Source organism: Dromiciops gliroides, chromosome 5 (assembly GCF_019393635.1).
Source record: "Dromiciops gliroides isolate mDroGli1 chromosome 5, mDroGli1.pri, whole genome shotgun sequence".
Taxonomy (NCBI): Eukaryota; Metazoa; Chordata; class Mammalia; order Microbiotheria; family Microbiotheriidae; genus Dromiciops; species Dromiciops gliroides.
The window spans coordinates 272,207,910-272,234,831 of NC_057865.1; the positions used below are offsets into that span (position 1 = coordinate 272,207,910).

Genomic DNA, 26,922 nt, shown 5'->3' on the forward strand with positions numbered 1-26,922 from the left:
ATGTTTTCAGAGTTTCGTTATTTGCTCAGAGAAGGAGTTAGGAGAAGAAACAAGCTAATTTAAAGTGTACTTGTTACTTAAAAAATTAAAATTTCATAAAAAAGGAAATAGGGGCAGCTAGGTGGTGCAGTGGATAAAGCACCAGCCCTGGAGTCAGGAGTACCTGAGTTCAAATCCGGCCTCAGACACTTAACACTTACTACCTATGTGACCCTAGGCAAGTCACTTAACCCCAATTGCCTCACTAAAAAAAATAAAAATAAAAAAGGAAATAATTCCCTCTTGAAAAACAAACAGTCCCTCCCTGCCTATCAGTAAGCTTCTTGAGGGCAGGGATTGTGTTAGTGTTTTTGCCTTTTCTTTGTATCCTAATGACTGGCACACAGTTTAATTCATTAACTTCTGGGTGATTTACTAGGTTTCTAATTGAAATCCTAGCTTCAAGTCACTCCGCTCTCCATTCCATCCTCCACAAAGGCTTGGTGCATCACAGCCTCTGCTTCCCAGCCACCCTTGTTGCCTCCTGGTTAATCCCCCTACCTCACATTCCATATTGCAACAGGGTGTCTTTTACAAAGACTGCTGTCTCCTCAGCCTGGAATGCCCGTCCTGCAAGGCCAATCTCACACAGAGTCCCTCCTAGAGAAAGCCTAGGTTGATTTCCCAATTATTAGCACCCACTCTCTCTACCTGAAAGTATTTATTTACTTTGTACAGATTTTGTATAAAGTTATTGTCATATACCTTGTTCCTTCCAACAGAAAGGTCCTCAAAAGGCAGGTCTTTTTATGCTGCCTTATACAATAATGCTCGGTGTATAGCAGATTAATGAATGCTCTCTCAATGATACCTAAAAAGTAGTGCAACTTCAATTCCAACTTCTCTACATAAACACTTTTCTCTTCCCATTTGTCATGAAAAGCTCAAATAGCTTCCCAAGATGCTGTATAAATTCAATTAGCACTTGATTTTAACAAAAGCACACCCTCTAGTGGTCAATGAGGCTAACAGCGTATATTTGTCCATTTTCCTTTCAGATATATGGAAACTAACTACAGCAGAAAATGAGGACTCCAAAAAAATTTACCCACTTGTATCTGTTTATGCTCTATTATTTGCTTCCAAGTGCTGTGGGCCCTATTCACTGATAAGTAGATTCCTTGGTCTTTTGCAAGGGGGAGGAGGCAGGATCTTAAATAACATTTAGAACATCATTGTTCCTTAGCATCCATTCCCTTGGCTACCAGTTTGCTTTATGGACAAAGAGGAGAAAAGGGAAAGAAAGTAGCTGCTACAGTGTGTTTCGATGAACCTGAACCACCTACGAGTGTGTAAATGGATGTACAAATATGAACCTGTGTCAGCAAAGGATCTGAGAAAAGGATCTCATACTATTCTTGTGGAAAGGATAGGAAAACACTAGGATAGAAAACACGTCAGTTAGGTGTATTGAGAACTGGCTACACAGCAGACCCCAAAGGTAGTCAGTCATTAGTGAGAAGATGCAGATCTGAAGGAGATCTCTAGTACACGGATCCTGGCCTTGGGATTTGTACTTGGTTCCACAGTTTAACATTTTTTATCAATGACTTTAAGAAAAAGGAACAAATGTCATGCTTATAAAATCTTGGAAATGATATATAGACTGAGAAAGATGGTAGAATCTAGATCCAAAAGGCTTAAAAAAAAAAAAAAGGCAAATGGGGTTAAGTGACTTGTTCAGGGTCACACAGCTACTAAGTGTCCCAGGCTGGATTGGAACTCAGGTCCCCCTGACTCCAGGGCCAGTGCTTTATCAAAGGATCTTAACAGATTAGAGTAATGGGATAAATGTGTATAATGAATTTAAAAGTCTTCTGTTGGAGTTCAGAAGATCTTAAGAGTTTTAATGGACTGTAAGTATGCTCAGTTTGAACGTGCAGTGACTGCACTGAGAACTATAGGTCCCAGAAATAAGGTAGTGATTGTCTTCATCCTTCTCAGTTCAGGTCAAAAATACTGTCCTTAGTTCTGGACACCACAGTGTAGGGTAAGATCCTAAGCCAGAGAGTATTCAGGAAGGCAATCAGGTAATCCATGTCATAGAAGGGATACATGAAGGAACTGGTAATGTTTACCCTGAAGAAGAAAAAACTCAGGGACAGCCATAATAGTTGTGTTCAATTATTTTAAGGCAGAAAATGGGTGAAATTTTTTTATAGCCAGTTCCTCTGACAAAGACCTCAAATATTTGGCTCAGGTTAAAAATAAGTGCTATTGTCTAACTGATAAATGATCAAAGGATCCGAACAGGCAATTTTCAGAAGAAATCAAAACTATCTGTAGTCAAATAAAAAAATGCTCTAAATCACTGATTAGAGAAATGCAAATTAAAACTACTCTGGGGTACAATCTCACATCCATTAGATTGGCTAACATGACAGGAAAGGAAAATGACAACTGAGAGAGGATGTGGGAAAAGAGGGAAACTAATGCACTGTTGGTGGAGCTGTGAATTGGTCCAAACATTCAGGAGAACCAATTGAAACTATGCCCAAAGGGTAATCAAAACTGTGCATGCCCTTTGATCCAGCAATACCACTACTATGTCTATACCCTAAAGACATCAAAGTAAAGGGGGAAAGACTCATATGTACAAAAAGATTTATAGCAGCTCTTTTTGTGGTGGCAAAGAAGTGGAAACTGAGAGGATACCCATCAACTGGGGAACGGCTGAACAGGTTGTGGTGTATGACTGTGAGGGAACACTATTGTGCTACACAAAATAAGGAAGGGGATAGTTTCAGAGAAACCTAGGAAGACATATGAATTGATGCAAACAAAATGAAGTGAGCAGAATCAAGAGACCATTATACATAGTAACAGCAATATTGTAAGGATGATCAAGGCTGAAAGACTTAGCTACACTGCTTTAAAAAAAGATCCAAGTAGAACCAGGAGAACATTGTACACCATAAGGGCAACATTGTGGGATGATCTGTTGTGATAAACTCGGCTCTTCTCAGCAATACAATGATGCAAGAAAACAATAAAATACTTTTATGATTTAAAAAAATATTTAAGTTTTCAATTACATGGCCTTTAAGATCATTGGTTCAGATTTCCAAGCTGTTCCTGAATCAATACATTTTTTTTAACGTAATAAAAATTATTTATTGGGCAGCTAGATGGCACAGTGGATAAAGCACCGGCCCTGGATTCAGGAATACCTGAGTTCAAATCTGGCCTCAGACATTTAACACTTACTAGCTGTGTGACCTTGGGCAAATCACTTAACCCCAATTGCCTCACCAAAAAAAAAAATTTATTTATAGTTTTGGGTTTCCATTTTTATCCCTCCTTTTCTCCCTCCTGAGGCTCAAGCAATCAGATATGGATTATGCATGTATGATTACGTAAAACATTTCCATATTTGTCATTTTGTAGAAGAAGACAATAGAAAAAAAGAAAGTGAAAAATAGCATGCTTGAGTCTGTTCCATCAATATCAGTTCTTTCTTTAGAGGTAGACAGTATGTTTTATCAATAGTCCTGGGGGAGAGGGGGAAGCTAGGTGATGAAGTAGATAAAAACACTGGCCCTGGATTCAGGAGGACTTGAGTTCAAGTCTGGCCTCAGACACTTGACACTTACCAGCTGTGTGACCCTGGGCAAGTCACTTAACCCGCATTGCCCCACCAAAAACAAAGAAACAAACAAAAACAGTCCTTTGGGATTGTCTTGGATCTTTGTATTTTTGAGAAGAGTCAAACCATTCACAGTTCTTCATCAAACAATATTGCTGTCTCTGTGCACAATGTTCTCTTGGTTCTGCTCACTTCACTATACATCATTTCACACATGTCTTTCCAGGCCTTTCTGAAGTTCAATCCTGCTTGTCATATTCCATCACCATCATATGCCACAGCTTGTTTAGCCATTCCTCAATTGATGGGCATTTCTTTGATTTCCAATTCTTAGGTACCACAAAAAGAACTGCTATAGGGGGCAGCTAGATGGCGCAGTGGATAAAGCACTGGTCCTGGATTCAGGAGTACCTGAGTTCAAATCCAGCCTCAGACACTTGACACTTACTAGCTGTGTGACCGTGGGCAAGTCACTTAACCCCCACTGCCCCGCAAAAAAAAAAAAAAAAAAGAACTGCTATAAATATTTTTGTACAAATAGGTCTTTTTCTCTTTTTGGGGATGTCTTTGGGATAGAAACCTAGCAGTGGTACTGCTGGATCACAGGATATGCCCAGTTCTATAGCCCTTTAGGCATAGTTCCAAATTGCTCTCCAGAATGGTTGGTTCTTTTTACAACTCTACCAACAGTGGATTATTGTCCCCGTTTTCCCACCTCCCCTCCAACATCCAATATTTTCTGGTTTTGTTATATTTGCCACTCTGATAGATGTGAGGTGATACCTCAGATGAATCAACACTATTTTAAAGTATAATAGAATGAGGGCTGGAACAGGACTCAGAGGGCCTGGGTTCAAAGCTTGGCACTGCCACTTACATGTGCAACCTTGGCTCTGGCCTTTAATTTCCTTACCTGTAAAATGAAGAATTTGTACTAGATAACCTCAGAGGTCCCTTTCTGCTCAAGCTCTGATGCCATGAATCAAATTGGAGGGAAAATCTTTTCAACAAGTTTCTCTGATAAAGTAACTGATTCAAATTCATAAGACTGGGTCACTTTTCAATGGAAAAAAAATGATCAGAAGATATAAACAATTTTCAAAGAAAAGAAATTCAAGCTATCAATAATCTTTTTGAAAAAATTTTCTAAATCACTATTAGAGAAATACAAACTAAAGCAACTTTAAGGTTCTACTCATCAGACTAGCAATGAGAGAAAAAAGGAAAATGACAAGCAGGGCTATGGGGAAAGATGCACACCGGTGCAGTGCTGGTGAGCTGTGAATGGGTCCAGTCTTTCTAGGGTGCAATTTAGAACTATAACCACAAAGTTAACCAAACTGGGAACACCCTTTGACCCAATTACACCACTACTAGGCCCAGATCACAAAGAAATCAATGAAAGAGAAAGGATCTATATGTACAAAAATATTTAGAGCAACTCTTTTTATGGTAGCCCAAAACTGGAAACTAAGGGACTGACTTACTATTGGGAAATAAACTGTGGTATATGAATGTAATTGAATATGACATAATAGTGCCATTAAGAAATGATGAAATGGGGGGCAGCTAGGTGGCACAGTGGATAGAGCACCGGCCCTAGAGTCAGGAGTACCTGAGTTCAAATCTGGCCTCAGACACTTAAACCAATAAACAATAAACCATTAGTCCAAAAAAAGGAAGACAAACCATGCCACTCACCACTTGACAGTGATAGATTTCAAATGCCCAGAGAAATATATACATTTCGGGACACTGACAATGTGGGATTCTGCTGTTTTTTTGTTTTTTAATTACTGAATGGGGGAGGGGGAGGGAAAAGAATAGTTATTGGGAAGGGCAAATTAATTCTTACAAAATTTACTTGAAAAATAATTAAAAAAATTAAAATAAAGGAAAAAAAGATAAAAAATACCCGTATGTATAAAAATATTTACAGAGGCTTTTTTCACAATGGCAAAAACTCAATAACTAAGAGAACACCATAGACTGAGGAACTACTATATAAATTATGGCAAATGAATTTACTGCATCATAAAATATAATGAAATAGCCAGTTTCAAAGAAAAATGAGAAGACTAGTATGAACTCATGCAAAATGAAGTGAGTACAATGCAGAAGAACAATTTATACAATGACATTATTTAAAAAAACAACTTTGAAAGGGTTCATTACTCTGATCAATGCAATGACAAACCCTAATTCCAGAAGATGTGATGGACTCAAAATGCAGAATTGAGATGTATATTTTCTGGACATGGTCAATCAGGAAACTTAATTTGTGTGACTGTGCAATATTTGTTATGAGGGCTTTCGTTTTCTTTTTCTTTCTCTTTTTGTGGGGAAGGGGGTGTTTCAGTTGGGGGAGGAAACTGGAACAGAGAAAAAAATGCCCGCAATTCCAAAAAACTGTCTTAAAAAGCAAAAGAAAAAATAAGGCAGAAAATATATATCTGAAAATCTTTAATAAACAAAATTAATAAATTAAGTATATAATTTTAAAAACTGACAAAAATTTATCATTATGCTCATTTAATTTAAAAAGAAAAACTATATCAAAGTAAAAAATGAAAATAATTAATTTCAAATGGAAATAAAATTATCAAAAACTACTCTACCAAGTTAAATTGCAAAATAAGCATCTGTAACAAATAGAAAATTACAAGATTAACAAATAAGAAATAAGTAATCTATATCACTTAACTACAGAAAGTAATTGATCAAGAAGAAAAATTCTAGATTCAAGTATTTACAAAATAATTCTTTTTTTTTTTTTTGCAGGGCAATGAGGATTAAGTGACTTGCCCAGGGTCACACAGCTAGTAAGTGTTAAGCGTCTGAGGCCGGCTTTGAACTCAGGTCCTCCTGAATCCAGGGCCAGTGCTTTATCCACTACACCACCTAGCTGCCCCCTTTACAAAATAATTCTAACAAGTCACTGTATTACATTAGCTATTTTTTTTTTTAAAAAGGCATTGTACAAGGGGCAGCTAGGTAGTGCAGTGGATAAAGCACCAGCCCTGGATTCAGGACGACCTGAGTTCAAATCTGACCTCAGACACTTGACACTTACTAGCTGTGTGACCCTGGGCAAGTCACTTAACCCCCATTGCCTCTGGGGGGGGGGGAAACAACAAAACAAACAAACAAAAAAGGCATTGTACCAAATTCTAAGAGATAAATAAGGTCCCTATATTGATAAGATTCCTATATTGGGGAGAGATAAAGCAGAGAAAGAATAAGACCACTATCATTGATGGATACCAATGAAAAAATACTGAATAAAAAAACCCAATTCATTATGAGTGAAATAGATTTATGCCAGGAATTTTATCTTTAGGAAAACAACATCATACTAAGTAAAAAGCCACATGATTAATGGATGTAGAAAAAAAAATCAACAAAGCAAAGCATTCAAATAAAAAAAAAAACCATTTAGAAGTAGATGAGTTAATGCACCTTTTTTTTTTAAGTGAGGCAATTGGGGTTAAGTGACTTGCCCAGGGTCACACAGCTAGTAAGTGTGTGTTAAGTGTCCGAGGCTGGATTTGAACTCAGGTACTCCTGACTCCAGAACCGGTGCTCCATCCACTGCGCCACCTAGCTGCCCCGAACCTTTTCTTAATATGACCAAAAGCACTACCTACCAAACCAGAGTTAGCATTATTTGTAACAAAGAGCAAAAGGTTTCCCAGTCAGGCACAAAAAACCGAAGCCAACTGTCCCCACTGGCTTACATAGTACAAGATATGCTAGTGGTGATAAAGGCAAGGGAAAATAAAGGGCTAAGAACTGACTCAAAAAAAATTTATCTCTACATGAGAACAATGTTTTTACTTCAAAAACACCAGAGAATCAACCAAAAAACTAATAAAGAGAACTGCTTCAGCAAAGCAACAACTTCTACCTTTCCCACTGCTGTTAAAGGAAGCACCATGCTCCTGGTCATGTAGGTAACACAACCCCAACTGTAGTCACTCTCCCTCCCTCCATTCAATCAGGTGCTGTCTTGTTCATTCTGCATTCACCACTTCTCTCATCTGTCCTTTTTTTCACTCTCAGGACCTGACCAGCCTAGCTCAGTCAGCATAAGCTCTGCTGCACTTGGTGACAGCCTCCTCATTTGGCTCTCCCGAACTTTAGTCTCTCCTTCAGTCCACCACCACTGTCCACAAAGATGACCAATTCCTAAAACACAAGTATGGTCACTTTACTCCCCTGCTCAAGAAGCTGCACTGGCTTCTTACAGCCTCCTAGGATAAAATACAGAATCCTCTCATTATCATTTCCCATCTTTCACAAAAGGGTTCCACAGCCTAGTATTACAGGTTTATTGCCCACAATTCCTCCTCGGCCTTCGACACTGGCCCATCCAGGGATATACTTCAGAGTCCAGCCTCTCCTCAGCAGCTCAATTCCATCACCTCCTCTCCTGAAGTCTACCTAAGTGCTCCCCCTCACCCCCCCCAATTACTTTGTATTAATTTTGCATTCTTTTTGTATTTCCTTATCCATACATTAGTTGTCATTCCCCACCCACCTCCAAGGAAGCTTCTGCAGAGTGCCCTGGCCCAGAAAAGATGTTTATAAACATTTGTTGAATTGAAATCCACCAGAATAGTAAGATTTTTGTATTGCACTAACTAAGAGATGGAAAAACCCTATTAAACATAATATGTGTTAAACAGCTGGGAGTTAAACTACCAAGACACACACACACACAACTTCCAGAAGTATTATAATAAAACTTATTTTCACAGAAATCAAATAGAACCTCTAAAAAAATTGCAAGTATGGGGCAGCTAGGTGGTGCAGTGGATAAAGCACCGGCCCTGGATTCAGAAGTACCTGAGTTCAAATCCGGCCTTAGACACTTGACACTTACTAGCTGTGTGACCCTGGGCAAGTCACTTAACCCCCATGGCCCCGCCAAAAAAAAAAAAGTTGCAAGTCAATGACCACAGAGAATCCATATCAATAGCATAAAAATGACATTACTAAGCAAATTAATTTTGACTTAACACTTTACCAAACCACTATGGTAATAATTTAGAAAATTAAAGTAATAACAAAATTCATATGGAGTAATAACTGGTAAAAAAAGAATGAAGGGGGTGGGAATAAAAAGAGGTTGGACATTACCATATGTCAAACCACCTTATAAAGTAGTAATTATCAAAAACTATCTGGTACTGGATTAAAAATAGAAAACTTAGGGGCAGCTAGGTGGATTCAGGACCCAAGTTCAAATTCGACCTTAGACACTTGACACTTATTAGCTGTGTGACCCTGGGCAAGTCACTTAACCACTATGCCACCTAGCTGCCTCCCCCCTTTGACACTTAGCTGCCCCAAGTAAATTTCAAGTGGATAAATGATCTAAATACTAAAGATCCATTAAAAAAAGATCCATTTTCAAAAGTAAAAGAAATGTGCAGAAGAGATGAATTTATAACTGCCCATGACAGAAATTATGAAACTATTTAGTAACAACTACTTTGATATGTAAAAGTAAAAAGCTTTTGAATAAATGAATGCTAGTAGAACAAGAAAAAAATCTGGGTTGGAAAAAATATGTGCAGGAACTATCTGATAAAAACATTTCAAAATCTACAGGGAAATCGACAAATAGTCTAAGAGCCATTCTTAAAGAAGTAGTCCAATAAAGAAATTGTTCTTATAATACTACCCCCAGAAAAGAGGTCATAATCAGAAAAGACTTGTTTGTAAGAAAATATTAATAGCACTACTCATATCATAGTTCCTACCTCTGCCTAAAGATATCTTGATTAACATAAAGGAACTTAGGGGTAGCTAAGTGGTGCAGTGGATAGAGCACTGGTCCTGGAGTCAGGACTCAGGTTCGAGTGTCTGAGGCCGGATTTGAACTCGAACCTGAGTCCTGACTCCAGGACTTAGCTACCCCTAAGTTCCTTCAAGGCCTTTATCATTTGGCTCCAATACCTTGCAACTTTAGTCCTGTTTTTTCCTTCCAATTTTCTGCCACCCTGTTCCCAAGCCTGGGACAATCCCCATTTTCCACCCTTATCTCCTATTGAAAGAAGTCCTTCTCCTTTAAAACAGTGCAGAAGGTACCTTTTTCTCAACTTCTCTCTCTTGAAAGCATTCCCTTCTTGACTCTCCAAGGTCACTGTTTGTCCTTCCCAACACACTTTACCACTGCCTGAATGATATAGTCCTGCTTGGATAGGTCCAGATGTCTCACCTCCTACTCGATTATAAACTCTCTGAAGGGGGGGGGTCATTTCATCTCAGACATCCAAGCACAGAGTGGCACAAATGAAGGGAACGGGGAGCTACAAATCCCTGGGGTGAGGCAGAATGGCTGCAGGGGATCTTTCAGGGCAGGCTCTTTCACTCCCAGCAAAGTGATAGGATTTGAACCTTGATCAAATCCAATGTTGTTTCCAGTAGCCTAGAGGGCAGTAGAAGGAGGAGTAAAAGGGTTTAACAGGCCAGCAGACACCACAGTCAAACATTTCACGTTTTACATTGTATATAACTTCCTATCTTGTACTTCAAGTCCTTAGATCTTCAAAGAGGATTGGTAAAAATCGATTTAAAAAACTTGAAAATATTTACATCTTTATTTTTTTTTTCTTTTGCAGCAAAAATCTCTTTAGGGAATAAGCAACTGCATGGTCTACAATGACTGAATATTTCATAAAAGGTAATATAACAATCCTCAGCACTGGAAAGATGTCAGGAGAGTTAGACTACATCTTGCCCACAATGATGAAACCACAGCTCTTTCAAAGCAAAATATAACTACCACCTGCAGAGGATATTTGAAAAACAACTAACCTGATGAGTTTCACCATAAGTTTTGCTATGATCCTTTATAGTGGTGTTCTTAACATGCATGAAGGAACATACAAAAACTCTAGGTATTTTTCTGAACCACATTTTGACAGGTAGACCATAGGACAGCAAAAACTTAAGCCACTGATTGCCACAGTTGCAAATTTTCATATAATTAGTATAGCAGTATAAATGACATGGGAATTTAGTGTTAACCCAAACCACTTCAAAATTCGATTTAGGCTTATTTGTAATTTCCAGAGCATAATTTTTCCAACCATATTTAAAAGGGGGCATATTTAATGAGAGGGCAGCTAGGTGGCACAGTGGATAAAGCACCAGCCCTAGAGTCAAGAGGACCTGAGTTCAAATCCAGCCTCAGACACTTGACACTTACTAGCTGTGTGACCCTGGGCAAGTCACTCAACTTCAATTGTCTGAGAGAGAGCGCCTAAATGAATCAACAAGTCTCTTTCCCTGTTCAAAAATAGCGACCCTTTAGCTAGGAAATTAAATTATTACTGACAGGTAAAGGAATTTGTATATACACTATGCTTTGTAAGACTGAATTTACAAGATATTTTTTAAAAAGATTTTACAGGAAACTTTCTAACTTCATTAAAGTCTAGGCTCCTTTTCTCAAGAAAATAAATACTAAAAGTAGGCATATTTGAAATCTTTAATTTGGCTATTTCTCCGAATTTCAGGGTTGATACAGTATCTAAATCATTTTTCAAAATAAGCAATTGTTTAGGAATATCCCCCAAAAGATTCTTTAGATGTTTAATTGGAGCCATTATTAGGTATTTTGCATAAAAAGAGATAGAAAGATTTCTCCCTTAAAGACCCAAACTATTTTCTCCCACTAAACAAACAAAACAACCCCACTCCACCCTCAATCAATCCGGATAAGAACGGATTTATACCCAGATCTGGGAGATTAGGATGGTTTCTCTTTACCACTAGCACAGCCAATTCAAGAAAACTTTCCTTCATTTCATATTCATTCCATAATGATACTGCAATATTTTTCCTGTTAGGTGTGATGCTTTCCCATTAATTGTTTAGGCCCGAACTAGATAGAGAACAGCTGAAAGAACACTAGTGTTGGTCAGAAAACTTCGGATTCTGCTACTTCTTGTATAACTTCAGGGCAAAACTACCTCTAAAAACTTCATTTTTCTCATGTGTTAAACAAACAAATAAACAAAACAACCCGGGGATGATATTTACACTCCAAAGCTGAAGCCAAACTTTGGAAACTGTAAACCCTGATAAAAATGTGAGCTGTTTTGATAATGCTGTGTTCTGCTCTCTTCCTGAATTAACCTCTGACGACCCTGAAATCCTCTTCTATGTGGAACACCTCATTTGCTAGGCCTAGACCACCTTTTGCTTTTCCCTACTTTGCCTTTCTTAGTCTCCTCAGCACTTAGCACAGGGCCTCTAAACACTTCAACTTCTGAATCACTCCTCCCCAATTAGAAGGAATGTTGCTTGGTGATCTATCTACGATGTGCTTAAACTTTCATCGTACGGTTACCACTGTAAATTTCTGAAAAGCAAGGATAATCTTAAATTTCATACATTACTGCCCCTCCCACCCCATCACCACATACATAGTAGGCAAACTAAACATTCATTATCAATGATGAATTTCCTTACTTAACCTAAGCTTTCACAGAAGACTTTCTTTACCCAAGAATCAATTCCTGTTTACCAATATTCACACCAGCTGCCAATGCGAACCCTGCATATATAGCCTTTGTAACAACCACTCTTCATTCACCAGGTGAAAGATTTTTACAAATTGTATTCAGAACAAGGAGTTTTTAACCTAGGATCCAGTGCACAGATTTCAAGGGGTCTACGAATTTAGATGGAAAAAAAGGGGCATCTTTATTTCACTAATCCCTAACTGAAATTTAGCATTTCCTTCCATTATTTAAAAACCTCACTGCCCCTGAGAAAGGGGTCTCATAGGCTTCATGACTGCCGAACAAGTAGATGAAAAAATTAAAGTCAGGAAACCAAACCATACTAGTTTTAGGACTCTAATATCTTGTCTTTTAACATTAACAAGGATGTGAACACTGTCCTAGGTGGGGGGAATATAACGAATAGATTGCTTGACTGGAGTCAAGATCTGAGTTTAAATTCTGGTGCCGGTTCAGGGCAAGTCACTCAGACTAGGCTTCCTTACCAGTAAAATGAAGACTATACTGGCACCTATTTCACCACTTTGTTGTGAGAGCAAGATGAGAGAATACACAAACACAGCATTTTGTAAGCCTGAAAGGGCTATGTTAATCCTACCTATCATTGTTAGTATCATCCTTCTAGGAATTCCAGGCAAACTACACCTGTTCAGATGAAAAAGAATCAGGAGGGGGCAGCTAGGTGGCCCAGTGGATAAAGCACCCACCTTGGATTCAGGAGGACCTGAGTTCAAATTTGGCCTCAGACATTTGACACTTCCTAGCTGTGTGACCCTGGACAAGTCACTTAACCCTCATTACCTCACCAAAAGAAAAGAAAAGAAAAAAGAATCAAGAGGTAAAATTCCATTATAATCACTACCACTGTAGCAAAGCTGCGACCATGTCCAAAGAAAATGGGGGATAACAAGTCCTGTTTTTCTAGGAGAGTCCCTTACTTGTGACTTGTTCCTGGACTGAGCATGACAAATCATATTTAAATCCAGAAACTGACCTTAAAATACAATTACCGGGGACAGCTAGGTGGCGCAGTGGTTAAAGCACCGGCCCTGGATTCAGGAGTACCTGAGTTCAAATCCACATCAGACACTTGACACTTACTAGCTGTGTGACCCTGGGCAAGTCACTTAACCCCCATTGCCTGCAAAAAACCAAAAACCAAAACAAAACAAAAATACAATTGCCCTCTCAAATCTGTTCAAATAGATCTCCAAACTAAAATACAAATAATACAGATGTCTTTTCTAGTCCCTAATACAAAGCCACTGCCATGATTATTATGATGATCAATTTACTAGGAAACTGGTAGAGAAGCTTCAGAACTTTTGTTCTATCATCCAAGAACCCATTGATCCACAATACTCTCATTTCTCACTTCAAAAGTTATCTCAGGAGAAAATTCATCTTAATTCCCAAACGAATTTAAAAACAATGGTTGGTTTTAGAATCTTTTCTTATTTCAAACAAAAGATTTTGGGAAAGGTAGGTTGGGAAATAAGTTAGAAAGTTAGAAAATTTCTGAACTGTAGTCAACTAAGAGTCAACTAAGAAAAAAAGTCCCCATCCATGCGTTTATTCTAACAAAATGCTTCAGCATGACTTCAGGATAAAATAATTTTTACTTGTGTTTTCATCAATAGGATGCTAATGTTACTTCCCACAACAAAAAGGAAAAAGGGGGCCTGCCTGAGGAGGGCTTAAATACATTATATAGAACATGTGGAATATTCAAATCGAACCAGATCAGATCAGATGAAGAGCTGTCATTTTAAAGACCCTCCCCTCAAAAGTTTATCCCCCAAATTGTTCAAGATACATAAATAAAATTACAAAATCTTTGACATTAGTGGTTTTGTCACATTTCACCAAAATGTTGTGAAAAAAAAAAAAGATCTTGACAATCTACATCCTGGAAGAATTTCAGAGTTTTCTTCATGGTGACTTAAGTCAAAAAGCATTTGTGAAGCACCCACTATGTGCTAGGCATTACAGGTATTACTCTAACTAGCAGTGTAAGAATCATTAGCCATCAACTCCCATCTGAAACAGTTATAAACCTGCATTTACCAGGCTGAAAGATAAGCTGATATGGGGTGAATACAGTAGGGATGTAAAAAGGGGGACAGGGGAAAGGAGAGAGAGGCTAAACAGTTCTAAGTCTCTTTCATTCCACTACACCCCCATAGATGCTAAGTTAAAAATTAAGAACACAAAAGAACTTTCAGTCTGGCACAAAATGACCTCAACCTTAACGAATCAACAAAACACCATATTCCTCTTTTCCATTACACTGAAATGACTACAGCTTAAAACCAGTTTGTTTGAAATTGGCATCTAAACATGCCAGCATGCCCTCGTCCTTCACGTGGGTATCTCCAACTTAGCCTGTATCTCTCTTTCTCCTCTTCTCTTTTCCTTTGTCATCTCTCCTTTCTAGCTGTTTCTCCTTCCCTCTCTCCTTCCTATTTTCTCTCTTGTCTTTTTTGTCTCCCTTCTCTCCATCCATCCTCTTTCCCTTCCTCTCCCCTTCTCTATCTCTTCTTCAATCTCTCCTTCTTTCTCCCTGCTCTCCATCCTCAATGTAGTCGTCTCTCTTTTGTCCATCCCCTCTACAACTGTCTCTCTCTCCATGTTCTCTTCTCTTTCTCCATCCTCTCTGAAGCTCTCCCCCTTCTCTCTCCATGCTGTCTCTCCCTCTCTTCTCTCTCCATGCAGTCTCTCCCTCTTCTCTCTCCATCCCTTCTATAGCTGTCTCTCTTCTCTCTCCATCCTCTCTGAAGCTCTCTCCCCCTTCTCTCTCCTTGTCTCTCCATCCTCCCTGTAGCTCTCCCTCCCTCTTCCCTCTCCACGCTCTGTCTCTCCTCTCTCTCTCGCTCCCCTCTTCTTTCTCCGCCTTTGTCTCCCGGGCGCGGCGCCCCGCACACAGTAGGTGCTTCAGAGGGGCCGGCAGCCTCTCCAAAGTACAGCTCGAAGTTGGACTGAGCGCGCAGCCCGCTCCCCGCTCCGGCCGCGCGGCGGCCCCGGGCCCATAACAAAGACGCCCGGCGCAGGCCCGCGGGCTGCCCGGCTCGGCCCCCCGCGCCGCCCGGAGCGGGGGCCTGGGCCCGGGGGGCCCGGGGGCGGGGCCCGGTGGGCGGCAGGCGCGCCCCGGCCGCACTTTGCGGCGGCCGCCGAGCCAGGTGCAGGCGGCTCCCGCCGTGCCCGGGGAGCGGCGGCAGGTGCAGGCGGCGCCGGGGCCGGCCCGCGCGGGCGGTCGGGGCTGACTGACGGCCGGACTGACGGCCGCCCGCCCGGCTCGCGCCCTGCCCCCCCCCAGTCGCGGCCGGCCCGGGGCGCGCGCGCCGCGGGGCCCCCCTCCCGCCCGGCCCCGCCCCCGCCGCTCCGCGCCGTCCCCCGGGCCCGGGACGCCGAGGACGCAGAGAAACTTCCCAGAGGCGCCAAATCCAAACTCCCAGGAAACCTCCTGGTCCTGTGCCCGCCGCCGCCCCGAGGCAGGGCCCGGCCTCCGCAGCCCGCGGCTGGCCCGGTCCCGGCCGCCCGCTCAGGCCCCGGCCCGGGGGGCCGCCGCGCGGGGCCTCCCGCTCCGCCTCGCGCCGCGCCCCCGGGACCCTCCCCCTGTCCAGACCCGGGAAACTCCTCCGTCCCGCGCCCGCCGCCGCCGCCGCCGCCGGGACCGCCCTCCGCGCCCGCACCGCCCTCGCCCGCGCTCCCGCCCCCGCGCCCCCCGGCCGTTCACTCACCGGGCGCAGCCGGAGCCGCCATCTTGCGAGCTCGCCACCCGGTACGGCGGCGGCGGCGGCGGCGGTAGAGGGAGCAACAGCGGCGACGGCGGCGGCGGCGGCGGCGGCAGCGGCGGTCGAGAACCGGCCGCCTGCGTCATGCCGTGACGCCAAGCCCCGGTCACGCCCCCTCGCGCTTCAGCCCCCTCCCCGGCCCCGCCCCCCTCTCCTCAGCGATTCCAATTGGGGAGCTCGGGTCGGAGGCGAGGCGAGGGGCGGGGCATGTGGTCTGTGTCAGGGAAATCTCCCCGGGCGCCTCACTCTGTGAATGAACTTTGGGAAGCAGAACCCGCCTGGCGTGCGGCTTGCATCCGAAGCCTCCAGCCCGAGCATCTTCCCCCTCCTCCGGCGGCCGACACTCGGGCCGGCGCGCTCGATTGTTACAAAGCCTTTACTGATGCACCTCTCCTCCCCGCCACGGGTGACAGGCATGCCTCACCCCCCTCAAGCCCCCCAAAAAAGATCGTTCTACGAGCGTAGCTACTAACTACTCCGGGCATCAGTGACTCAGCCCCCGGGCTCGGCCCCTGAGCGTGCTTGGGGCCGCTTCATTCACTTATCTGGACAATCAGCCGAATTGCACAAGTGGAGGGGAGAGAGGAGGAAACGAGATAACAACAACAAAGTGTGATTAAAACAACAACCACAACAACTCCTAAACGGGAAAAGCCCAACTTCCTGCTTGAGCTGGTTCAGATGCTGAGGGGCCTCGTTCAGAGAAACTCCCCAAACTTTGGAGAAGTCGGCTGCCTTGGCTCTTCTTCCCACCTGTTGCTCAGTCTCCAGACTCCGAGCCTTTTCCCTGGAGGCCTCCCACGGTGCAAGGAGCTCTCTCTCCTTCCTCATCTCTGCTTCCTGCCCTCCTTGGCTTCCTCCGGGTCTCAGAAGCTTTGCCTGACCCTTCCTTAATGCTAGTGCCTGCCCCATGGGATTATCTCCCAGTTTATCCTGTCTATAATTCGTTCGTACGTAGTCGTTTGCATGTTGTCTCCCCCTCCTTTATACTGAGCCCCCGAGAGCCTTTGTTATCCCGGCTGCTTAGGACCGAGTCTGGAACATAGAGTAGTCAATGACTTACGCAGACCTAGTAGCGTCTCTGTAACTACAGTCCCCCGTTCGGTGGCTGGAATAACAACTGGGTTTTGTCTCCAAAAGGCCCCAGTTCCTGGTGAAAGTGAAATGAGCAAAGGCCAATCAATTAGTGTAGCAAGTGGCAAGCCTCCCCCCCCCCTCCCCACAGTTGTTAGTGTTTTTCTTTCTCCTGAAATGATTGTACATAATGTGTTTATCAGGGTGCCCTGTTGTATTCCTCCGGAGGGAATATAAACTCCTGAAGAACAGAAACTTTTCCTTGAAATCATCTAGTGCTATAACAATCACCATCACAGCAAACAGCGATTAAATTAAGTGCCTGGGAATGAAAGACAATCATAGGCTCTCACCCGCCCCCCCCCCCCAAAAAAAAGTCATCCCGTGGCAGGCACAGCGTAGAGCTAAATATACGTTGAATTGGAGTGAATTAGTTCATATAATAAAGTTGTCATTTAGTCAAAGAGCTGAAACCTGAGGAAATAGGGGAAAATAAGTACCAGAGAGAGCAAGAAAGGAAAAATTCTGGACTACGGTTAGATCTTTAGGGTCTGCACACCTTCAAGAAGTATCACTGGCCTCCTGCCTGTTCCACGAACGAGACACCCCATCTCTCCGATCTGGGCATTCTCTCTGCCTAACTCCCAAGCCTGGATCTCTTCCCCCTTCTCCGGTCAGACCCCCCCCCTGGCTTCCTTTAAATCCCAAGCAAAATTCCCATCTTGATCCCAGTGCCTTTCCTCTGTTAATTATTTCCTATTTGTCCAGTATATCTGGCTTTGTGTATATTTGTTAGGCTGTTGTCTCCCTTATTAGAATGTAAGTTCCTTGAGGGCAGGGACTGTCTTTTGCCTCTTTGTGTATGCCCAGCATTTAGCACAGTGCAGGGCACTTAATGTTTATTGACTGAATAACGACCTGCTATGTGCAAGGTGGTAGCAAAGCCCTTAAAGTGAAAAGGATGTATGTAGCCCACATTAAGAGCAGGGGCAGAGTGAGAATGAAGGAACCCTGGCCTCCTGTGCCTCATTTTGAAAAGCTGGACTCAGTAAAAGGAGCCTGGGGGGTTTCTTGTTCATCTCTGATGATTTCCTGCACTTAACAGAGCTTGATTTATGTGAGTTCTACAGAACTGTCTCTACCTTTTCTACTTGTCTTGAAAGACTCGATGAGAATGGAAGGTGACTTTGGACTCTGTTCTTCTGCCTGTTTAATGCAAGTTGTCCCAAAAGTCCAAGGGCACTTGAAGCTTCAGACACTTTGGGGACACCCTGGGTTATTTCAAATAATGGGTATGATGCCTCATTCGGCTCAGCTTGATTGTAGGGGAGGGGGAAGAGGAGGTGCAGGGACTGCAAAGAAAAAACAGGAATGGGTTGATTTCACCTCTTTCTTAGTCCTGTTTTTATAGATGTTCACCGGGGGTGAGTGACCCTAAGTAAGTCATTTTCTCGAAGACTAGAAGTTGCAGTTTGAGTACCAATCTGCAACTGGGGCGGGGGAGGGCTTCCTCCACTGGGAATTACTTATACCAATGAAATCAAGGTGGAGTCCTATCACTGTCCCTATCTCTTCCGTTTCCTGGCTTTTATGGTACATGGGCCCACAAATAGTTTCACATCTTCGATATGTTGTGCAGGAGCTGCCTGGGAGACATTTGGGGATTTCTGTTTGTGTGCTGTTTAGTTTGAGATGGCAAAATGTCTAAGCCGAAAACAGACTCTGCCAGGACAGTTTTTTTTGTTTGTTTGTTTTGGTGAGGCAATTGGGGTTAAGTGACTTGCCCAGGGTCAGACAGGTAGTAAGTGTTAAGTGTCTGAGGTCGGATTTGAACTCAGGTCCTCCTGAATCCAGGGCCAGTGCTTTATCCACTGTGCCACCTAGCTGCCCCTGTTTTTGTTTTTAAGGAGCATTGAATAAGGACTTGTTGAGTGAATGGACGACCTGAAGGAAAGAAAACATGGGAAGCGCATAATGTAGAGAAGTCCTGGGCACTTAGTAGGAATTTAATTTCCTTGTTTTGGTTTTGGTTTTTGCATCCTCAATGCCAAGCATGTGTAGGTGTTTAATAAATGCTTGTTGGATGAATCGGTGTAGGAGGAATAGGAAAATCTAGATAACCAACCATGGAATAATTACTGATGCTTGGTGAGTGAGTTGAGTGAGTGCACAGGCACCTAGACCATCTATCCAACAAACTGCTGCTCACTCAGACCACCTGGCCACTGCCTTCTAACCACCCCCTCTCCCCCCTCCCCATGACTCTCCAGGCCCAAACTCCCTTAAACTGTCTTTCCCTCCCATACCCCAAGCCCTACACTCCTGGAAGACAGAATAAACTCTTGCAGGCAGAGACTATCTCACTTTTGTATTTGAAATCCTAGGACTTAGCACAGCATCCGGTAAAGAATGAGTGAAGAGGCCACTTCTGGAGAACACGTAGGGTGATTTAAGAAACCAAATAAGCCTGAGCAAGAGATGTCTGTGGATGACAATAAACGGGCCATCCTGAGTGGAACAGTGGCTTTGTGTCCTGGAGTAATTTTAGGGGACTTTGAGGCCACAGACACAAAAGCACCTCACAGCCCTCCTAGTTCAAAGAGTGGAGGACTCAAGTGAGGTACCTCCCCTTCCTGTCTTCATCATCACAGAGACCTCAGGGATGGGCTCAACCTCCAGTCTTCCTCAGAGGAATAAGAAAGGGGAATGTCATAGGATCAGATTTAGAGCTGGCTCTAGACTCTGGATTCCTCCTCCCACTTCAGCAGCACGATGCCCTCAGGGTTTCTGCTTAGGTGAAAGCTTCTGTCTCTTGACACACTAAAATACCTGGGAAGGTCACTGAACTCAGAAGTCAGAAGAGAGAAAAAGAAAGCAGTGTCTGGTTGGGGGGGAAAAAGAACCTTTGATCTGGGAGTAGCCTTAGATCTGACAAGCTCCAAAGTCCTGAAAATTCTAGCCAATGGGTTGTGATTGGTGGGTTCACCACTGAAAAGTAGAGGAGAAATATCTAAGGCTATAAAAAGGCAGCCTTTTATTTTTTATTTTTTTAGAAAGGAGACCAGAGACAAAGAAGAAGAAAACAGAGAGAAGAAGAGTAAAGAGAAGTTGACTCCTGTTGTCTGCCGGAGCAGCCAAGATTACAAATGACGATGGAGATTGGAGAGGGCAGGAGCCATTTCAAAAATCAGTCCTGAGCAGATGGGGTGATAGGGTTAGGGGTTAATTGCACACAAGAGCCAATGACAAAGGCAGAAGGTAAAACTGCCCTGCAGACTGGAGAGCCAGCTTAGGCCAGGTGTTATGATTATCCCATTATTAGGAGCAGTTAAAAACAAAGCAAATAATAATAATAACAATAACTTTTGGAGCTCCGGGGCTTAGAGGTTAACCTATCAGATTTCCAGGGAACTTGAAGTTCATGTGTGATCTCCTACCAAGGCTCTGCCTTGTAGTTTCCCTGGTCTCCTTTCACCACTGAGCTTAAATGCCACCTTCTGCCAGAGGCCTGTGCTCGTTCCCCCAGCTGCTAATGGCTTCCACCCTTAGATTACCTTCCCCTTTACACTGTATATCACTTATAGGGACCCAATTATTCCCGGGTTGTCTCTTCCATTATAATGTGAACTTCTTGAGGCCAAGGACCACAGTTTATGCTGTTTTTGTAACACACATTCCACCATCCACTGTCCTGCCCCAATAATATGTACACAGTCAGTGCCTGGCACGCAGTAGCAACTGAGTAAATATTTGTGGACTGGTGGGTTAAAAAAATAGATCTGCAGAAGGTGAGGGGTAACAGGCAGAAAAACATTCAGACCTTGGATGTAATTGTTATAGGAGCAAACTGAAAAATTGGATGGATGGGGCAACCAAAGTGTAGAGTCAGCCTGGAAGGTGGAGGATGAGCTGATTCTGTCACCCACCATGTTCCTGAAGAAACAGCTAGGGGTTGAGACAGGGCCACTAGTCTTTAAGGCTGGTAAGAATTCGGTTGGACTGGGAAGCACACAGGGATCCGAGCATTAGACTGGAGCTGAAAGAGACCTTAGAGGCTACCTAGTCCAGCCTTCCTTATTTTACAGATGAGGTAACTGAGGCTCAGGTCATGGAAGTGAATTGTAAAAGATCATACTGGTAGTAAGGAGCAGAGGTGGGATTTAAACCAGCCCTTTTCCAGGGGTAGCTAGGTGGCACAGTGGATAGAGTCCTGGGCCTGGAGTCAGGAAGACTTGAGTTGAAATCCAGTCTTACTAGCTGTGTGACCCTGGGCAAGTCACTTAACTCTCTTTGCCTCAGTTTCTTCACCTGTAAAATGAGTTGGAGAAGGAAATGGCAACCCCCTCCAGTATCTCTGGCAAGAAAATCTCAAATGGGGTCACGGAGAGTCAGACACAACTAAAACGACTGAACAACACCTTCTCTCATCAAGCCAAGGAGGCAAGTATATATATTGGGGCTGTCCCTAGATAACTTTGCAGTCCAGACATTATTCCTTTGAGCATCAACAGGCAACTCTCCTGAGTCAAGGCTGGGGATATTTTTGAGAGAGCTAAGGCATTAGCTAAAGGGTTTATCTCTATAACTTCCTCCCCATAGTTACCTCCAGCACTCTGAGTTCTTACGGTCAACTTGACTGAACTCCTTAGCCAGGTCCTGGCCTCTTCCATGCAATTCCTCTGTCCTCCAGCCAACCAACCCTGACCACTGAAACCCTTCAGCCCTGGCCTGGGTGGATGGGCTGGCCTTCCATGGGCCTCCATCTTACCCCAAGGCATGACTTCTTAACCTTTTTTGTATCTCTACTCCTTTGGCTGGGATGAAGCCTAGGGACCCTACCAGAATAATTTTTAATAAAAATTCATGATTTACAGAAGTGCTATATTTCAATGGGAAGTTCTTGAAACTAAAGATGTCATTTTTTCCCCACCTCTGTTCATGGAACCCCTAATATTAGGACCCCTCTGAGGTATAAGGACCACAGGTTAAGGATCCATGGTCTAGGAACAGGGGGCAGAGACCTGGAGGTGTTTAGAAGATGGAAATGTGGCCCATCTTGACCTCTTGAGGAAGTGAAATCTGAAATATGCCGCACATTTCTCTGCCTTCTCAAACATCTGTCACTTGAACATAATTTAATCTTTTCTTAATGACTCTGGGCACTCATTATGAACAATTATCATTCTCTGCTATAAGCCAGCGATGCCCTCAGGGCCTAGAGAGGTGGCTAGGGTTGTTTGCCTTACTTACATTAAATGGCTCCATACTGATGCTGGTTAAAAATTGTTTTGTTGTGTAAAAAATGTGAACCTGCTCCTGGTCTCTGACCCAGAGCTTCCATTGCTAGGAAATGATCCTAAAAATATCATAAAAAGATTAAAAGGACCCATCTGTACAAAAAAATTCACAGCAGTTTAATTTGTAATAATAATAATAATAATAGCTAACATTTTAAATGTTTATTTTTAAAATGATTATATCACATATTATTTAACGTCAATCTACTGAAATAATATTTTATATTAGTTCATTTGATATTAACATTAATGTTGTATTTTTTTTGTGGGGCAATGGGAGTTAAATGACTTGCCCAGGGTCACACAGCTAGTAAGTGTCAAGTGTCTGAGGCTGGATTTGAACTCAGGTACTCCTGAATCCAGGGCTGGTGCTTTATCTACTGTACCACCTAGCCACCCCCCATTAATGTTGTATTAATAAGTATATAATGTAGATTATAATTTACAAATATCTCATGGACATGTGTATATTTATTAATAAAAGAGTTATGAATAAAATATTTAGATGGAAATATATTATAAATATATTTATATCGAATCATCTCTTAAAAATTTTTAAAGTTTGCAAAGGGCTTTGCATTCTCAAAAGAACCCTGTGAGGTCGGTACTATTATTATTGCCATTTACAGTTGAGGAAAGTGAGGTTAAGTGACTTGCCCAGGGTCACACAGCTAGTAAATGTCTAAGGCTGGATTTGAATTCCAGTCTGTTCTGATTCCAGGTCCAGCATTACATCCCCTGAACCAGCTAGTTGCCTCTAGTAAATAAGATTTTGCCTGAGCTACAGTACGGAGTTAAAGAAGTACCTATGAAAGTTTTCTGGCTTGGCAGGCAGAGTAGAAGAGGGAAAAGGGGCTGTCTGGCTATATCGGGCCCTTAACCCTAGAGAGAAGAAGGGGTGAGTAGAAATTGACCCATGAGGGGCAGCTAGGTGGTACAGTGGATAGAGCACTGGCCCTGGATTCAGGAGGACCTGAGTTCAAATCCAGCCTCAGACCCTTGACACTTACTAGTTGTGTGACCCTGGGCAAGTCACTTAACCCCAATTGCCTCACCAAAAAAAAAAAAGGAAGAAAGAAAAAAGAAATTGACCTATAAATCTGTTAGCACACCTCCTGTGAGACCAAAGGTATTCTACCAGTGGGCATCCCTGTCTAAAGTGCTCATGACCTGGACATTCAGAAGTAGGTTTACCCTCCATTGGTACATTTGAAAAAGACTTCAGCTTCCTTTCTCCCCTCTGGAACAAAACCCAGTGCTTCCACTCGACCTCAGAGGGGCTGGAACCTAGCAGAGAAATTGATACAGACAGCCTGCCTTTCCAAGACCAAGAAGCAGTGCTTTGCCTCTCAGGGACCAGGATGAACAACTGAGTAATGGAATGGTCAGCAAAGTTCATTGGCAAGTATGTCCTTGGGCTGGTCTGCATATTATCAGTAATCCCTGTTGTTAGATTTGTAGACATTTGCAGAGTTTGGGGCTATGTTTGTTCTTTGAGATCTTTGGAGCAACTAGGCCTTTCTGATTTTTAAAAATTTTTTTCAAAATCTTTGTAAGGGGGCGGCTAGGTGGCTCAGTGGATAAAGCACCGGCCCTGGATTCAGGAGTTCCTAAATTCAAATCCGGCCTCAGACACTTGATACTTACTAGCTATGTGACCTTGGGCAAGTCATTTAACCCCCATTGCCCTGCAAAAACAAAAACAAAATCTTTGTAAACCTTGGCCAGATTTCAGGGGCAACTCAGAGGCATACAGAGGTGAAGTGATTTGCCCAGGATCACACAGCTAGTAAATGTCTGAAGCTAGATTTGAACTCAGGTCTCCCTGACTCCACATTGCCTCCATCCACTGTACCACCTGGCTGCCTTTACCCTGGGAGGTAGGTGCTATATTAGTCATATTTTACAGTTGAAGAAACTGAGGCAAAAAGAGCATAGGTGATTGTCCTGGGTCACGTAGCTAGGAAGCTTCTAGGTCTGATTTGAACTTGGGTCTTCCTGACTCCAGATGCAGGGCTCTACCCACTACACCATCTAGACCTTACAGAGGTCCTGAATGGAGATTTAGCCTCTTTAAGAAGGCCTCTTGTTGCCTCCCATCCTGATCAGTCTCTTTCCCTTTGTGTCTAAGTGTAGACTAGATGACCATGCCTCTACATTTCTTTTTGTTCTTTTAGTTTTCCATCCATCTCTTATCTCAGTCCTTTCCAATCCTTTTTCATAAATCAGACCTGGTCACAGTTATGGAAAGGACAGGGTATATATTCATCCAAGGTAAGCTGAAAATTCCTCTAGGCAAGCAACACTGGAAAAATAAATGATCGTTGTACCTAAAAGCACCATATGTTACCTGAGATAACATGACAGGGCGGAAAGAGGACTTAACTCTGAATCAGAAAGACCTCATGCTCAGTTTGAGATCTGGCTCCGCACACACTTACGGGCTGAGTGCCTTTGGGTAAGTAAGTGTCCCAATACTATAGATTTGCAGAATTGTAAGGAACTTCAGGGAGGCAGCTAGGTAGTTCAGAGGATAGAGAGCACTGGGTTTGAAGTGAGGAAGACCTGAATTCAAATCTGACCTTAGACACTTACTACTGTGTGATTCTGGGCAAGTCACTCAACCCTGTTTGCCTTAATTCACTGGAGAATGAAATGGCAAACCACTCCACTATCTTTGCCAAGAAAACCCCATGGACAGCATTGGCTCAATAAGGTGAACGGGGACATGAAAAGTTGGACACAACTGAACAACTACGACAAGGAAATTCAGAAATCATCTAGTACCATCTCTCCCAAGGATAAATCTCATTTACAGCTTCTTTGAGAGGGAGGTCTCCATTTCAAGATTCCAGGAATGAGGAAGTCACCATAGAGCAGAATAAATGTAATGGTCTTGCAAGTCAGAAGACCTGGGTTTGTTATTAGCCTAGTAGAGTGGTCCTGAGAAGTCATGGGCTCTGGATTAAGAAGTATTGTGTTTGGGGGCAGCTAGGTGGCGCAGTGGATAGAGCACCGGCCCTGGAGTCAGGAGGACCTGAGTTCAAATCCAACCTCAGACACTTAATACTTACTAGCTGTGTGACTCTGGGCAAGTCACTTAACCCCAATTGCCTCACTAAAAAAAAAAAAAAAAAAGTATTGTGTTTGGATAAAGCACCGGCCCTGGAGTCAGGAGGACCTGAGTTCAAATCTGGCCTCAGACACTTGACACTTACTAGCTGTGTGACCTTGGGCAAGTCACTTAAACCCTCACTGCCCTGAAAAAAAGTATTGTGTTCAGATTCTACTTCTGAGACTAACTACCTATATTACCTTTGACAAATGGCTTAATTTCTCTTGTAAAATGAGGCTGAATTAGATGGCCTTGGAGAACCCTTTCCTATGATCTGTATGCATTTCAACTGATATTATCTGACCTTTAAGGCCTAATTCCTTTTTTTTTTCCAGGGCAATGAGGGTTAAGTGACTTGCCCAGGGTCACACAGCTAGCATCATGTGTCTGAGGCCAGATTTGAACTCAGGTCCTCCTGAATTCAGGGCAGGTGCTTTATCCACTGTGTCACCTAGCTGCCCTAATGCCTAATTTCTACCCCCCAGCCCTACCCCTTCAAACCCTATCCCAGTCTTTGATGTGTTACCAAGATATCAATGTAAAGCTGTCATGTTCAAACTGGGCAGAAGACTTTAGAGGTGATCAGGTACCATGTCCAAAGTGCTTTATCAAGTCTATGAGCTGTTACTAAATATCTGCAATATGCAGGTCACCCATAATACAAAGTCACGGCAAAAAGCCCCTGCCCTCAGGGAGTTTATAGTCTGACAGGGGAGGTATGAAAAGGCATCTCCTGAGCTTCTTTGTTGGGTGTGGAGTTCTGCCAATAGGTACAACGGCAGACATTCTCAATGTGCTGGTTCGTTTTGCTGAGCTGTTTTCCCCCCTCTTTTTTCTGCTTTGCTGTACTGAATGGTTCCCTGGGAGCCAGAGAGAAGTATGTTGGGAAATGTAGGGTGATGATAAAACAGAAGATATCAATAAATTTTGTTTTAAAAGAAACCTTTTGGCTACAGCAGAAGGAATGCTCTTTACCATCCGTGCCAAAGAGGACTGACTGGTTGAGCTACTCCATAAAGAACAGTAGGCTACTCACTGGGAGGTCTTTCATGTGGCTTTTATATTAACTTTTTAAAAGTTGCCCGGAGGCTCATGATCCTGAGAAAGACCCTAAGGATAACTCTGGATGCCAAAACAAGAGTTGTAGGCACACAGACTTTGGGGAAAAGTGCCCCGTAGATCGCTGATGGTTATCAGCATTGGCTCAGCCACTTGGCAAGGGCTGGCTCAGGTCTTGGTGATGTGGCCACTTCCTCCATTGCAGTGTCAAGGTAGAGCAGAAAGATGGTCAAGACTTCTGTTGACTTGAAACTTGCAAGCCTCCTGACCTTTTCTCCTCCCCACCCCTCCTGATTTCCATCCAATGGTCTTAGTTCTATCACATGGGGCCAATCACCGGCATAATCGTTCAGGTCTTGCACGGGCTGATTCTGAACCTAGAGTTCCTTCTTTCTCTTCATTAACTTCTTGTATGCCT

At 43.1% G+C, this 26,922-nt stretch overlaps 1 protein-coding gene across 2 annotated transcripts in view; it reads right to left on the reverse strand.

Moving 5' to 3' along the window:
• Positions 1-17,657, reverse strand: part of USP44 (ubiquitin specific peptidase 44) — a 42,264-nt gene extending 24,607 nt beyond the window's left edge. The window contains exons 1-2 of one of the 2 annotated variants that reach the window (XM_043969340.1): positions 17,593-17,657; positions 17,023-17,109 (exon numbers count right to left, since the gene is read on the reverse strand). The gene's annotated coding sequence lies outside the window, so the exon portion shown is untranslated. Of the gene's footprint in view, positions 1-15,905; positions 15,981-17,022; positions 17,110-17,592 lie in introns of those variants that run through there. The other variant, XM_043969339.1, reaches the window with a different exon arrangement.
• Positions 17,658-26,922: the final 9,265 nt, after the last annotated feature.